Source organism: Theropithecus gelada, chromosome 7b, assembly GCF_003255815.1.
Source record: "Theropithecus gelada isolate Dixy chromosome 7b, Tgel_1.0, whole genome shotgun sequence".
In the NCBI taxonomy this organism is placed as follows: Eukaryota; Metazoa; Chordata; class Mammalia; order Primates; family Cercopithecidae; genus Theropithecus; species Theropithecus gelada.
The window spans coordinates 70,525,882-70,542,114 of record NC_037675.1 but is presented as its reverse complement, the minus strand read 5'-3'; the positions used below and the strand labels follow the sequence as shown (position 1 = coordinate 70,542,114).

Genomic DNA, 16,233 nt, shown 5'->3' with positions numbered 1-16,233 from the left:
AGATTTAGCTGATGATCATTAGTCACATTAGACATTATTATTAACACATCAAAAAGTTGTCCTTGTGTTCAGTATTGTTCAAAGGATCATTTTTAATTTGATTTATGCCAATGTGTTTTTGATTGCTAAGATTTCCTAAAGACTCAGTGTTCAGCCTGCTTCCAGACGGGCGAGGAGACTCATGGTCTGGTTCTTGGACTTGCCTAACAGCATGGCTCCTAAACGCCAGTCTCCACTCCTGCCTCAAAAGAAGAAACCAAGACCACCACGTGCTTTGGGACCGGAGGAGACATCGGCCTCTGCAGGCTTGCCAAAGAAGGGAGAAATAGAACAGCAAGAGCAATTGAACACATTGATGAAGTACAAAATGAGATAGACAGACTTAATGAACAAGCCAGTGAGGAGACTTTGAAAGTAGAACAGAAATATAACAAACTCCGCCAACCATTTTTTCAAAAGAGGTCAGAGTTGATCACCAAAATCCTAAATTTTTGGGTAACATTTGTCAACCATCCACAAGTGTCTGCACTGCTTGGGGAGGAAGACGAAGAGGCACTGCATTATTTGACCAGAGTTGAAGTGACAGAATTTGAAGATATTAAATCAGGTTACAGAACAGATTTTTATTTTGATGAAAATCCTTACTTTGAAAATAAAGTTCTCTCCAAAGAATTTCATCTGAATGAGAGTGGTGGTCCATCTTCAAAGTCCACCGAAATCAAATGGAAATCTGGAAAGGATTTGATGAAATGTTCAAGTCAAATGCAGAATAAAGTCAGCAGGAAGAGGCAGCATGAGGAACCAGAGAGCTTCTTTACTTGGTTTACTGACCATTCTGATGCAGGTGCTCATGAGTTAGGAGAGGTCATCAAAGATGATATTTGGCCAAACTCATTACAGTACTACTTGGTTCCTGATATGGATGATGAAGAAGGAGAAGAAGATGATGATGATGAAGAGGAGGAAGGATTAGAAGATATTGATGAGGAAGGGGATGAGGATGAAGGTGATGAAGATGATGATGAAGGGGAGGAAGGAGAGGAAGATGAAGGAGAAGATGACTAATAGAACACTGATGGATTCCAACCTTCCTTTTTTTAAATTTTCTCCAGTCCCTGGGAGCAAGTTGCAGTCTTTTCTTTTTTTTTTTTCCTCTTGTGCTCAGTCACCCAGTTCTTGAGGTCTCTTTTCTGTACTCCATGGTTCTCAACTTATCTGGGGGGAAATACCTTGAGCAGAATACAATGGGAAAAGAGTCTCTACCTCTTTCTCTTCGAAGTTCATTTTTATCCCTTCCTGTCTGAACAAAAACTGTATGGAATCAACACCACCGAGCTCTGTGGGAAGAAAGAAAACCCTGCTCCCTTCGCTCTGCTGGAAGCTGGAGGGTGCTAGGCCCCTGTGTAGTAGTGCATAGAATTCTAGCTTTTTGGCCGGGCGCGGTGGCTTATACCTTTAATCCCAGCACTTTGGGAGGCCGAGGCAGGCAGATCACAAGGTCAGGAGATCAAGACCATCCTGGCGAACACGGTGAAACCCTGTTTCTACTAAAACTACAAAAAATTAGCCAGGCGTGGTGGCGGGCCCCTGTAGTCCCAGCTACTCGAGAGGCTGAAGCAGGAGAATGGTGTGAACCTGGGAGGCGGAGGTTGCAGCGAGCTGAGATTGCGCCACTGCACTCCAGCCTGGGCGACAGAGCCAGACTTTGTCTCAAAAAAAAAAAAAAAAGAATTCTAGCTTTTTTCTGTATGTTTCCTTCTCTGTATGTTGGGCTAAGAGAGTACACTGTGTCTCGATATGAATGTGGACAGTTAGCATTTACCAACGTGTATGTGTCTACTTTCTCTTGTTTAAAAAAAAAAAAAAACTTTAAAAAATGGGGTTATAGAAGGTCAGCAAAGGGTGGATTTGAGATGTTTGGGTGGGTTAAGTGGGCATTTTGACAACATGGCTTCTCCTTTGGCATGTTTAATTGTGATATTTGACAGACATCCTTGCAGTTTAAGATGACATTTTTAAAAATAAATTCTCTCCTAATGATGACTTGAGCCCTGCCACTCAATGGGAGAATCAGCAGAACCTGTAGGATCTTATTTGGAATTGACATTCTTTATTGTAATTTTGTTCCTGTTTATTTTTAAATTTTCTTTTTGTTTCACTGGAAAGGAAAGATGATGCTCAGTTTTAAACATTCAAAGTGTACAAGTTGCTTTGTTACAATAAAACTAAATGTGTACACACACACACACACACACACACACACACACACACAAGATTTCCTAAAGAGAGCAGTAGTCCTCAGTTACGTATTCTGGCCACCACATTGAAAGGAAATGTCAGCCCAGGTACAAGCATGTGCTTATTCACTGATTATTGATGGATTTGGTTGTAAAGTACAGTTGGAGTCATTTAGATCAGGGAAACTTTATTGACTAGTAAAACTTGTCACACAAATACCTACTGCTCTCTGAATTCCAAGTTAAGAAGTAGGTACATTTATTTTCTCATGCATTGATAAGGCAAAGAGAGCATAAGTTTATAAGAGCACTTCCATTGCTAATAAACGTGGCACTTAATTTTGATCTCTGTTTTCTTTTTATGGTCTTAAGAAAGAAGAAACTAATTGCTTTTCTTATTTTAATCTGAATTTAGATACTCAAGGGTGAAATGAAAGTCTTTTAAAGTTAAAGGAAATAAAATCCTAATTCAGATGAAGATTACCTAGGTTAAGAAGGAATCAGTTCTGTTTTCAATTTTTGTTGCCTCACATTATTTAAAAAATATTCTTACATATAAAATAACTGAATATTAATTAGTTTGAATTAACCCTTACATTATTGTGGGAATATGAAATTCTATTTCTTTTCTACTCAATTATCTGTCCTTTAAATTTTTTGATTTTCTTATGTTGCTATAGTATGGGAAAGTAAAATTTTTTTTTAATTTTCAGTTATAAAAATTAGGTTACCATTTGCCAAAGTTTGGGTATGTTAGATGAATTTAGGTAATCTTTGAGTGAATATTTAAAGTTTGGTAATTTATATTAGAAAAATTAACTAAAACCATAAAATACTTTTAACGGTTTTATTACTTAAAGTGAGGTTAAATTTTTAAGTAAATTAAGGCCAGGTGCAGTAGCTCACACCTGTAATCCCAGCACTTTGGGAGGCAGAGGCAGGAGGATCACTTGAGCCCAGGACTTTCAGATCAGCCTGGTCAACATAGCGAGACCCTATCTCTACCAAAAATTTTAAAACTAACTGGGTATGGGGGCATGCGCCTTTAGTCCCAGCTATGCTGGAGGCTGAGGTAGGAGGATTGTTTGAGCCCGGAAGGTCAAGGCTGCAGTGAGCCATCATTATGCAAGTCAATTTAAAGAGAAACAATAAAGGTGTTATGTGGATAGGGCAAAAATGAAAAGATGATCAAGATTGAAGCTTGTGAAATACTGCATTAGGTAACCCTTTTATATCTTCTCTTTTCTGCATGGAATCAGAGAAATGGAAGGATTTTCATTTTACGGGAAAGGGAGCTGAGATCTAGACAAGGTGACTTGCCCAGAGCTGTCTGCATTGTCTTTGGCTCTCAGGACTCTAAGTAGGACTCATTGCTCCCAGGCAGGTGCTGTTTCTCTCTTTTCCCTCTGTAGGCAGGTCACATTTTCTGGATCTGTCCTAAAGAATTGAAAGCTGAATGTTAGCAATTTCTGGAGCACATGTACAACTCTGGTTGCTTCTCTTAAATGATAAATTATATCTCTGTGTTTTGCTGTAAATAAGGGTAACTTGTTTTACTTATGTTTATTTACTCATTAAAATATTTATTGAGTAGCCATTTTGTGCCCCTGTAATCTTTTTTTTGTTTTTTGTTTTTGTTTGTTTGTTTGTTTTGAGACGGAGTCCCGCTCTGTTGCCCAGGCTGGATGAAGTGCAGTGGCGCGGCGAGATCTCGGCTCACTGCAAGCTCCACGTCCCGGGTTCACGCCATTCTTCTGCCTCAGCCTCCCGAGTAGCTGGGACTACAGGCACCCGCCACCACGCCTGGCTAATTTTTTGTATTTTTAGTAGAGACAGAGTTTCACCGTGTTAGCCAGAATGGTCTCAATCTCCTGACGTTGTGATCCACCTGCCTCGGCCTCCTAAAGTGTTGGGATTACAGGCCTAAGCCACCACACCCGGCCTTGTGCCCCTGTAATCTTAATAACAATGAAAATCATTATTTAACTTTTAGCTTGTAACATGTGCCAGGCCTTCTGCTAAGCACTTTACATGTCTCATTTGCCACTTGGAAAATAGCCAGTGTTACCTGTAGTGTAGAAAGGCAAGGAGATTTGAAGGTTTTGTATTAATTGTCGTAAGTGAGTGCTAAAGAATCAAGAAAGGACATTGATAAATTACTGCTGAGAGTTCTATAATCCAGAGAACAAGCAATGCATTATGGAAAAATAGATATTAGAATTCATTATTTGTGGTTAAAATGAAGTGAAATATGGCTGGTCCGAATGCAGTGGTGCTTACAACTAATTGATCACAACCAGTTACGGATTTCTTTGTTCCTTCTCCACTCCTATTCCTTCACTTGACTAGTCATAAAAAAATGAAGTGCAGCCGGGCGCGGTGGCTCAAGCCTGTAATCCCAGCACTTTGGGAGGCCGAGACGGGCGGATCACGAGGTCAGGAGATCGAGACCATCCTGGCTAACCCGGTGAAACCCCGTCTCTACTAAAAAATACAAAAAACTAGCCGGGCGAGGTGGCGGGCGCCTGTAGTCCCAGCTACTCGGGAGGCTGAGGCAGGAGAATGGCATAAACCCGGGAGGCGGAGCTTGCAGTGAACTGAGATCCGGCCACTGCACTCCAGCCTGGGCGACATAGCGAGACTCTGTCTCAAAAAAAAAAAAAAAAAAAAAAAAAATGAAGTGAAATGTAATTCTAGGGGTGAAAAAATGATTTTTTTATTACCATGAGCCATTACTTTATAGAAAATTTGGTTCCGGTAACTGCTTTTCAAGTTTTTGTTTTTCAGTTTTAGTTCTTATTAGTCGCCACTGACATTATAATATAAGCTTCCCAAAATGTAACTAATTGTTTCACATCCCCTGCTGATCTGCAGCACTCCCCAATGCCTACCAAATTAAGGAATGCCTCGCCCAGTGTTCAACTGAGACGTTGCTGTTTGTGAAAAAAAAAAAAAAAAAAAAAAAAATGTTTAACAGATTTTCTAAATAGCTAATATTTGATGTCATTTATTTATCAAATGTTATTTGGGGGCATTTCATGTGCCAGGCATATGTAACACTTAAAAGAATCTTTCGTAAGTTAGGGTAGTATTATTATCCTTATCTTAAATATGAGGGAACTGAGGCTTACAGAAGTTAGGTAACTTATGAAAGTTCCCCTTTATGGTGGAGCTAGATTTCCAGGCTGGGTCTGAATATTTTCTGAGACATGCTAACTGCTTTGAAATTTCTACAATGTTATATACATTTTTAAAGGATCTGATTTTTTTCTCCTTCATTCTCCTCTCTTGATGTTATCACTCTTATATTTTGCTCTCTGCAGTTTTTCGCTTGTATATGTAAATGGAGGAAGATGGGTGGGATTGCGAAGATGGGAGTGGGCTTGGAGCCAGTAAGCAAGGTTCTCATCACAGCCACAGTACTTACTCCTCAAGCAGATCTCTCTTGGTGCTAGCACTCACCCCACCTATATTCTGATGTTTGCAGTCATCTAAAGTCTCCTTCTTCCTCACACTCTGTGTATTCCATACATAAACCATATGAGTAACTCCCACGGGTTTAACTCCCTACTTTAGTCTAATTAGGAGTAGGTATACTCTAGTTATCAAGTTGGTTTCTGTTGTCTACTAGCCCAACTAAAAGTAAAAACAATATATGTGTATTTACTGAGCCTGTAATTTGAGTTTAATATCTGTCCAAGCCATGCTGAATGATTACATTTGGCTGAATTTCAGTCAACAAATAGGTGTCTTTCCTCATATAGTTATACATGGGGAAAAAATACCTGTCTGGGGCACAGATGAATACTGTGCTTCAGGATAAAGTGCTTTTTGGAAGAAAGTGTAAACCTAATATGGGCTGATTTGCCCAGAGAGCGCTAGTGTGGAAGCACTTTTTCATGCACATAGTATCATAAAGGGAAGTGTAACTGCTAGACCAGATGATAAGCCTGTTTAATCCTTAATGAGCTTGAAGCATAGTGTTTTTATAAGTAAGATTTACTTCTGTCACCACAGCTTCACTCTGCTTTTGTGGAAAAGAAGGCATTTCACTTTCATGGTCATTCACTGAATGGGTGAAAAGGAAGGTTGCTGCATTGGTTCTGGTCTTGGACTCAGTTTGCTCTTCCTGTCAGTTTTCTTAAATCAGAGATTTAGGGAAAGACTTGACAATAGTCATTTGTCACTTTAGTTACCTGATCTTCCCATGCCTTCATGTTCACTTTCCCTGCCACTTTATTCATTCCTTGCAGTGTTGAATACCAGATATTTTTTCTTTTCTTTTTCTTTTTTTCTTTCTTTCTTTTTTTTTTTTTTTTTGAGACAGGATCATGCTCTGTTGCTCAGACCAGAGTGCAATGGCAGTTACGGCTCACTGCAACTTCGACCTTCCATGCTTAAGTGATCTTCCCACCTCAGCCTCCCAAGTAGCTGGGACTGCTGGCATGCACCATCGAGCCCAGCTAATTTTTAAATTTTTCTGTAGAGACAGGGTCTCACTATGTTGCCCAGGCTGGTCTTGAATTACTGGGCCCAAGTGATCCTCCTGCCTTAGCCTTCCAAGGTGCTGGGATTACAGATGTGAGCCACCATGCCTGGCCAGAATACCAGAAATTCTATCATATACCTCTCGGGATACAGAGTTGATAATTCATAGATCAAGTCCATGTGTTCTAGTACTGTTTTCCTATTAGGGCCAGTTTAAAAAATGAAAGTTATATTCCAGAGGGCTGGGATTATGTAGGAGTCATTGAGAAAATGGCATCTGAGGAAATTGACAGGTTTATAATGGATCAACATAGCAGAGATAATGTTGGCAGGAGGACTGATTCCCATATTCCCTTCTGCCTCTGCTGGGGCTTCTGCCAGTTGATAAGATGAGGTAAGATTACCTTATAAGGTTCATTAGGTAACTCTATGTCCCCTGCCTGCCTTGTTGACTGTTGGGATCCTTCATAACCAAGCCGATCATATATCCTGATTTACTTGGGATCATCTGAAACTCCCCCATTGTCCCAGTGTAATTATTAGTGTTCCTTTCATTCTTAAAAAGGTCCTAGTTTAAAGGATAAGTTATATGGTCACCTACTTACAATCATTGAACTGTCTGGTGTGCAAGTAAAACCAAAGCCCCAGTCTCTTAGTTCCTCACATTCACCATGGGATGCTTCTAGGAGAAAAGCCTTTAAGCATCCATTCTCCCTACTTCAGGTCTTTCAGCTTCCACTTTTTTCTTTTCTTCTTTTTTTTTTAATTTGAGATGGAGTCTTGCTCTGTGGCCCAGGCTGGAGTGCAGTAGCGTGATCTCAGCTCACTGCAACCTTCACTTCCTGGGTTCAAGTGATTCTCCTGCCTCCATGCCTGGCTAATTTTTGTACTTTTAGTAAAGACGGGGTTTCCCCATGTTGGCCAGGCTGGTCTTTGACGGAGTTCAGTCCCTAGGCGGGGGTGATCCACCCGCCTCGGCCTCCCAAAGTTCTGGGATTACAGGCGTGAACCACCGCTCCTGGCCTCAGTTGCCACTTTTAAGGTACCAGATAGAGGCTGAGAAGCAGAGTGGTTAGTCACTTGCCTTTTTATTAGAAAGGAGACAAAAAAGGCCAAAACCATTATGAACATGCCAGATCCAGAGCCTTATGTTACTCCATCCTTTCTATATACATCATCTTGTAGTTCTTATTATACTGTTTACTTGTACTTTTTTTTTTTTTTTTTTTACAGTCTTCCAATGGGTTTTTGTTCTTTGTAGAGTTGATTTTGAGAAAGGTATTTTGAGGAATGATTCTCCACTGAATTGAAGTTTTTTCTGAGGAGTGTTTAACTAAAAGTAGATGTGATATTGATATTAAGACCATGTTACAATTATCTGTAAAATATGAATGATAAAAAATAAGAATTAAATAAGAGAAAAATGTTATAGGCTTAATTTTTTGGGATAGCTGTCCAGCACCAGAGTATATTTGGAGTAAAAGTTGGTGCCCTCAAGTGGCCTTGAGAAGAATTTTCAGGAATTGCAGTTTTTCAGGTATATGGCTGTCCAATGTCTTTGTCTTCTCTCTTTCTCTCTCTCTCTTTTTTTTTTTTTTTAAAGACAGAGTCTCATTCTGTCTCCTAGGCTCTTGACTCACTGCATCCTCCGCCTCCCGGGTTGAAGCAATTCTGGTGCCTCAGCTTCCCAAGTAGCTGAGATTATAGGTGTGCACCACCATGCCCAGCTAATTTGTTGTAGTTTTAGTAGAGATGGGGTCTCTCTGCATTGCCCAGGCTGGTCTCAAACCCCTGAGCTCGGCCTCCCAATGTGCTGGGATTACAGGCGTGAGCCACTGCACCCGGCCTCTCTATCTCCTTCCTTCCTTCCTTCCTTCCTTCCTTCCTTCCTTCCTTCCTTCCTTCCCTTTTTCTCCCTCCCTCCCTTCTTTCCTTCCTTCCTTCCCTCCTTCCCTTTTTCTCCCTCCCTCCCTTCTTTCCTACCTTCTCTTTCTCCTTTGTTTCCCTTTCCCTCCCTCCCTCCTCCTTCCCTTCCTTCTCCTTTTCTCTTCTCTCTCTTTTTTTTTTTTTTTTTTTTGAGACAGGGTCTTATTCACTCTGTCAGTGGTGCTGACAGGCTGTAGTGCAGTGGCGTGATCTCAGCTCACTGCGACCTCCACCTCCCGGGTTCAAGCCATTCTCCAGCTAATTTTTTAGTGTTTTTAGTAGAGACAGGGTTTCACCATTTTGGTCAGGCTGGTCTTGAACCCCTGGCCTCAAGTGATTCACCTGCCTCAGCGTCCCAAAGTACTGGGATTACAGACATGAGGCACTGTGCCCAAGCCGCCTTTTCTTTTTTTCTTTTCTTTCTTGTAAGACAGAGTCTTGCTTTGTTGTTCAGGATAAAGTGCAGTGGCATAATCATAGCTAACTGAAGCTTCGACCTCCTAGGCTTCATTGATCCTCCTGCCTCAGCCTCCCAAGTAGTTAGGACTATAGATGTGCATCACCACGTCCAGCTAATTTTAATCTCTATGTTGCCCAGGCTGGTCTTGAACTCCTGGCCTCAAGCGATCTTCCCACCCTGCCTCCCAAAGTGTTGGGATTACAAGTGTGAACCACTGCACCTGGATAGAATGTCTTTCTTGTTTTCTTCTTTCTCTCTCTCTCTATTTCTGTTTCTTTCCTTTTTTGAGACAGGGTTATGCTCTGTTGCCCAGGCTGGGGTGCAGTGGTGTGATCACAGCTCACTGCAGCCTCCACCTCCTCGGCTCAAGTGATCCTTCCACCTCAACCTCTGGAGTAGCTGGGACTGCAAGCATGTGCCACCACACCTGACTAATTTTTTAAGTTTATTTTTTCTAAAGACGGGGTCTCACCACGTTGCACAGGCTGATTTTGAACTCTTGGGCTCAAACAATCCACCCACCTCAGTCCCCAGGGTGCTGGGATTACAGGCATGAGCCACTGTGCCTGGCCCTAGAATGTCTTTCATGTTGTGAAATGTTTAAGTGATCTGGTTGGAGTCCTGTTTTCACCACTCTTATTTGTGATCTTATGCTTCTGATGTCTCTGTAGAATCATAGAATTTTGTTGCTGGAAAGGACTAATAATCATCTAATAGAAGTCTTTAATTTTACATCTAAGTAAACAAAGGAGCAAAGAGGTAAAGTGATTTGCTCAGTAGGTTACAGCTAGTGAGTAGTACAATCAGGATTAAGCTCTGGGTCTTCTGACCTTTTCCCTCAAAAGGGAAAGTTACAAGGTTCTGCATTTATAAAGGACTTGCTCAAGTAAAGTGTTAAACTCCTAAGTGGCTTACTCTGCCAGTACATTCTGTCTGCAGTTTCATTGCCTGTGAACATGGTTTTGATTAAATTGGTGATGCCCTATTATTTTACAGATGAGTAGGTAGAAATTTTTCAGGGTGGAGGCCAACTGTCACTCTGGTTGAGTCTCCAGTTTTAATTCTCAGCCTGCTGAGCTATAGTTCCTTACTTTGGAAAGTCTTTGTTTCCTTCCAAGAACATTACTCAGAAGGAGGAATTCTTTGCAAATCCAGATGCCTGTCAAAATCATGTTACACAACTTCCCCCATTCTGAATTTCCATTCAAGTCTTGTATCTAAATTCCAGTTGTATCTTGGTGTTACAAGTTAAAGCTAAGTGACTAATTGGAACCTTTGAGGATTGCTGTGTTCCTTTTTTTTTAAATAGGTGTCTTGACTACGTTGATGGCTTAGCACAGATACCTCATTTATATCACTTGCTGCCACAGATGACTCAAGTGTGTGCTTTGCTTTAGACGTACAGTAGTCCCTCCTCATCTGTGGGGGATGAGTTTCAAGCCCCGCTATGGATGCTTGCAACTGCAGATGGCACTGAACCCTATGTATACTATGTTTTTTCTTATGTATACATACCTATGATAAAATTTAATTTGTAAATTAGGCACAGTAATACATTAACAACAATAGTAATAAAGTAGAACATTTACAATATTATACTGTAATAAAAGTTATGTGAATGTGGTCTCTCTCTCTCAAAATATCTTGACTGTAATATTTTCAGACCCTGGTTGACTTCCGGTAACTGAAACTAGAGAGTGAAATCATGGGCAAAGGGGGTTACTGTACTGGCGAGAAACAAGTGAAGTTTGAGTGTTTGGCAGCTAGCCCCTGATTTAGTCTCAGAGTTGACTACTTTGTTTAAATCTGCTGGTGGGTGGCTGGGTGTAGTGTGCATTCCTAGAAGTGTTAGGGCCTTCACTGATTCAGTCTTTTTAGAATTGCCAAAAAAGAGACAAGAAAGCTTTATTATGTTGTTAATTTTGTGTATACAAGGAATTTTGCAAAAGTCCAGACAGGAAGTGTTCTTATGTACAAAACTAAAAAAGGAATAATCAGAAATTGCTCATAGAATGGATGAAGAGTATTTGATATAATCAGGAGAGCGTAATGTCCAGGTTAGTCCTCTATGGCAGAAGAGGTAAGACTGGAGATGAAAACAATCTGTGATCTGGAAGTACCTGGCAATGCATCGTCCACTAACTTAGTAACTTTCCTTCCTGGTGTTGAGGGCCTAAGAACCCGTTTTTAGTATCACCCAGCTCTATTTAAGGAACTTTTATTCTTGGACATAAGTCACTAATTCCATCCTTTACTATGGAGAATTGCCTGTTGAAATCATACAAGTCATCAGCATATGGTACTTATAAGATAGGCCCCCCACCCATTCCTAATTTAAACAACCGTTATGTATTAACTATAGGAAATTTGGAAAATAGATATTTAAAGGAAAAAAGAAGTAATTCCACTTAGGAAGACCATTGTTAATATTTGGAACATGTTGTAGCCTTTTTGATACACATTTAGTATACATATAGTAGGCCACCTCTGTTATTTTGTAATATTAAAATTAATATTTTAAAACAATATTTTTTCATATATCGTTGCATATTCTTTTAAAGCAGGGTTTCTCAACGTGAACATTACTGACATTTTGGGCTGGATAAGTCTTTGTTATGAGGAGCTGTCCTGTGCACTATAGGATATTTAGTAACATTCCTGGCCTCTACCCAGTATATGCCATTAGCAGTTGTGACAACCAAAAATGTCACATATTGTCAAGGATGATTTTCCCTGGGGGAAAAAAATCACCTGGGTTGAAAACCAGTGTCCTAAAGTAACAGTTCTCAAACTGAAAAAATGCTAGTTTTCATAAGCGAAAAAACATTAAATAGTAAAAACAGTATATTTTCCAAAATTAAAAAAATAGCGAGGAGAGTGTCATTGTTACATTTTCCCAAATTTCTGTGTATCTGTCATAATAAAAGGCATTCACATTTAATCTGTTGCAAAATATTGCTTTAGCTGAAGTATATAAAGAAAATTATAGGCTGGGTGCTATGCCTCATGCCTGTAATCCTAGCAGTTTGGGAGGCTGAGGCAGGAGGATTTCTCTAGTCCAGGAGTTCGAGACCAGCTTGAGCAACATAGCAAGACTCTATCTCTACAAAAAAGAAAAAAATTAGCCAGGCATGGTGATGTGCACCTGTAGTCTCTCAACTACTCTGGAGGCTGAGGTAGGAGGATCACTTAAGCCTGGGAGGTTGAGGCTGCAGTGAGCTATGATAGCCCCACTGCACTCCAGCCTGGGTAACAGAGTGGGACCCTGTATCCAAAAAGAAAAAGCTTTACACATCAGTATTTATAAAAGGGAAGAGCATGTTAATGACTTAGATAACTGTATTCTTCCTTAATACTGTATCAAAACTCAACAAGTGGAAGTTTCTTAAAGATTAGTTGCAATGTAGAATATAAAACCATATCAAATAATTTGTCATAGCCTGTTACATTGTTACATTAAAATCCATTAATCTGTCTTAAACTTTGGGTCTTTCCTCCCATGCATCGTTTTATAATGTCATACATTGATCATTTGGAAAATACTGGTTCACTGAGTTTTTCAGATTTTCCAAATCTTGACACATTTCATTGTATATTTTAAAAAGTCACATCTGTTGACATTACCACCAGCCTCATCAGAAGAGCCTCTATGTATTGGGAAGTGGTTACATTCACCATGGTGAATACAATTTTTCCAAAATTTTTATTTTTACTTGAAAGCTTGAATTTTATCATTGGCCGCAAATACTGCCAATTATTTTCCTTGAAGTGACAGGCTCGTCTTACTCATTTTTGAGAAAATATTACCAAATACCCAATTCTGAATAACCATAGTTTTTCAGTAATTTCAAGTAAAATGTTATTCGTGAAAAAAGCAGCCAGTTCAGTTCACAATGCAAACTATCTCATACATACGTTTTCACAAAATAGGTATTGTTTTTCAGTGTGCAGTAGAAGTGTTTTATGTGTACTTTCCATTTTGTCATACAAAGTATTTAGATGTGTACTCTGGTTGAAATTTGATACAATTATTTTTACTGCTTCATAAAGGCACTCCTGAGTGAATGTGGCATTTGTGTCTTATTGTGAACGAGTGGCAGTTAAAGAATACACTGATGAATAGTACACTTTGCTGTCACTGCCGTAGTGCCAAGGCACCAGTGGTTTTACCCACCATTGCTTTTGCATTGTCAGTACAGTTTCAACACAGTGAAAAAGGCAGATAACATTGTAGTGTTGTTGCGAAAAGAGTTTTGACTTTGCAGACCTTCTGGGATCCATGGAACACACTTTGAGAACAACTGTTCTGAAGCATATTATGACATCGTATCCTTTCAAGTGTCTATATCAGAATTTAACCAATTCTGTCTTGTTTCTTCTATTTTTTTTTTTTGCTTTTATCACAATCCTTGTAGCTAAATTCAAGGGCAAAAATATTTTCCCTTAGAATAATATCTTTAGAAGTGGAATTCTGAGTCAATGGGTATGAATATTTTTTATATTTTTAAGATACATTTGATATATATCACCCAATCACCCAATTGTCCTCCAAGATGGTTAAACCAACTTATTTACACTTGTACCAATGTATTATGAGACTGCATCGTGGCTACAGATGGGCATTATTTTATCTTAACCAATTCAGTCAGAATATTGGCATCATCTAAAAAGCGTATTATGACTTCTTATACAACTGGCCTTGATTACTAGTGAGTCTGAATATTTTAAAGTTTTGGCCATTTTGTAGTCTTCCTTTAGACCGATTACAGTGCAACTGATTAGGTTGTAACTTTCTTTGTTAAAACAGTCACATTCTCCTAATTCCTTTTGAGATTATTCCCTAGTTAACCCTGTTTGTATTTGGGTGTATATCAAATTGCAGCCTCTGATTTAGAGTCCCTCTCTTAAGGAGGTCGTAAATGTGCCTTTCTCTAAATTTCAGAAGTTTGAGCCCCACGTTTTTGACTTTTGTTATATTTAAGGAGTATCACCTGTGCTATTAACATTTTTTTCTAAGTTGATTTTCCTTATAAACAGTATTTGAAAGGAAACTTGATATTACTATAAAGTCTACTAAGTCACAGTTTTATGTGCTAGTTTTTTTTTCTAGTACACCTTAAAATACATAATTATTAAAATCATTCCTGTCTAAAATCATCCAGTGGCCTTTGTTTACCACACTTTAGGAAGAGCAGGGGCTTTGGACTCAAACATCTTGGATTTGAATCCCACTCTGCTTGTAACTAGTGGTGTGCTCTTGGGCAGGTGAGTCTAACCTCTTTGTGCTTCAGTTTCCTCACTGGCAAAATGGGGATGTTCAAAGATGAACTCTTAGGTGCCTTACATCTCTACTCTGTGACTCTGGTATAAGAAGAAAGGGATATTTGAATATTTGTGGATTTCTTTCTCTGTTTCTGATCAGGAATTAGAGACATTGTCTAGGGTTAGTATTTCAAAACCCTAACTTGATTAAATTCCTCTGCTATTAGTCATCTGATTTTGGAGAAACCATTTCATTTTATGGGGCTCTAACTGTCTAGTTAGGGTATTACTGCTGCTTTAATACTTCCTATTTATTGTAAAGTACTTCTAGCTAGGAGCTAAGGCAAGCCAGGACCTCACTTTTAACATGTTTAAAATGGGGATAATGTTTCTGTTCTACTTACCTCATTAGAGACATGGAAAAATGAGATAATAGGTAGATAAGTGGACTCAGCTTTTAGCAGAAGGGTACTAGGTAAAGATAGGGTGTCAGCAAAAGTAATGCCTGTAGATGTTATCCCTTCTGTAGATACTTCTGTAGTGAAGAGCAACATACGTGTGACACCACCTCTCCTGTCTCTCCAGACCTGCCTGTACCCCTCCCTCTTCCCTGCCTACTGGTTTCGATTTGGGAAGTGCCATTGAACAGCAGTTTTGTGACCTTGGGCAAATCACTCAACCTTAACTATCCGTGGGCCAAAAATTGGGAGATCTGACAACCTTGAGTCTGTATTTCTCTATGGCAACAACTGGCTAGAGCTGAATGGTGGCTTATCTTTTAAAAATACAGATATATTCTTCAGTCTGTCACTTAATCTGGCAAGTCTGACTCATTTACTTTGCTGCCTGGCCTCTTTGTGAGGCTGGATTGCATTATGGTAAGGAGCATGGTTTCTGGAGCCACATTACCTAGATTCAGATCCCAACAATGACTGTTGGTAGCTGTGTACCCCTTCATATTATGTAGCTTTTCTGTAGTTTCATGTGAATTCCTACTTCGTGGGGTTGTTTAAAGGATTGGAAGAGCCACTACATATAAGACCCTTAGGATAGTCCCTGACCCAGAGTAAACTTAACTGATGTTAGTTGTTTGAGTTCAAATAGCATAATAATTAGCTGACATTTATCTAGCTCTTAATATGTATCAGGCACTGGTCCAAGTCTTTCACACAGATCTCTCATTAATCCTAAAGGTAATACTGTGAAATAGGTAGTGTTGTTTTCTCAGTTTTACAGATGGAAAGACTATAATTTAGAGAAGTTAAGTAACCTATTTAAAGGCACACAGCTAGTAGGTGCCGGCAACTTTGAGAATTGACCCTGTGTTTGTATATCCTAATCCTGTGGGTTTTTTCTTATTATTCTTTCCTGTGTCTTACTACATGGAGACTAAGCCTGTGGGTTTGAATGCTGTGCTGTGCTATGCTGCCCCACATTATATCCACCTCTAAAATAGGTCTAATCACAGAAGTGGCTGACTTGAGTAAATAGAGCTTAGCGCTCTTAATGTTTTTGTAAGTGATTTGAGGAGAGAATGAATATAAAATTTCCAAAATTTATATATGATGTTAGTTCCTTCAGGCAGTGAAATGCAAAACAATAGGAGATAAATAAACTACAGAAAACTTTTTTAGGCTGGATGGGGTGAGTGAATAGAAAAATGGTAACTGAATTTCAGGGTAGGTACTCATGAAGAAAGATAAACTGTTTGTAGAATGATGTGCTCCGAGATACTTAATAAGGACTTGAGAGTTATTTTAGGCTACTATTTGAAGGTTAAAAAGGCCAGCAAACATTTCACACCCATTAGGATGCTATTATCCAAAAAAGCAAAGAATAAAAAGAGTTGGCAAGGATATG

At 39.4% G+C, this 16,233-nt stretch overlaps 1 protein-coding gene and 1 pseudogene across 5 annotated transcripts in view; both read left to right on the top strand.

The window, feature by feature from the left end:
* Positions 1-16,233, top strand: part of DCAF5 (DDB1 and CUL4 associated factor 5) — a 108,980-nt gene that overhangs the window by 7,049 nt on the left and 85,698 nt on the right. The gene's annotated exons all lie outside the window — the stretch shown is intronic.
* LOC112628613 lies at positions 182-1,131 on the top strand (annotated as a pseudogene).